Raw genomic sequence first — 208 nt, forward strand, 5'->3', positions numbered from 1 at the left:
CCCAGATTTCGAGGCGGAGGCAAGAATTTTGGATATGCTGTACACAATTTAGAAGTTATTGACGGGATTGGGTAGTGCTAAGTTAAAAAAATAAAAATTAAGTTAAAAAGCTGATTAATTTTAAGTTAACTTAGTTACATTTTAGACTCTTAACTTTTTAACTATATTTACATTTTAACTTTAGTTAAATTTTATTCGTAACTATTAA

Source organism: Trachymyrmex septentrionalis, unplaced genomic scaffold (assembly GCF_001594115.1).
Source record: "Trachymyrmex septentrionalis isolate Tsep2-gDNA-1 unplaced genomic scaffold, Tsep1.0 scaffold133, whole genome shotgun sequence".
Taxonomy (NCBI): domain Eukaryota; kingdom Metazoa; phylum Arthropoda; class Insecta; order Hymenoptera; family Formicidae; genus Trachymyrmex; species Trachymyrmex septentrionalis.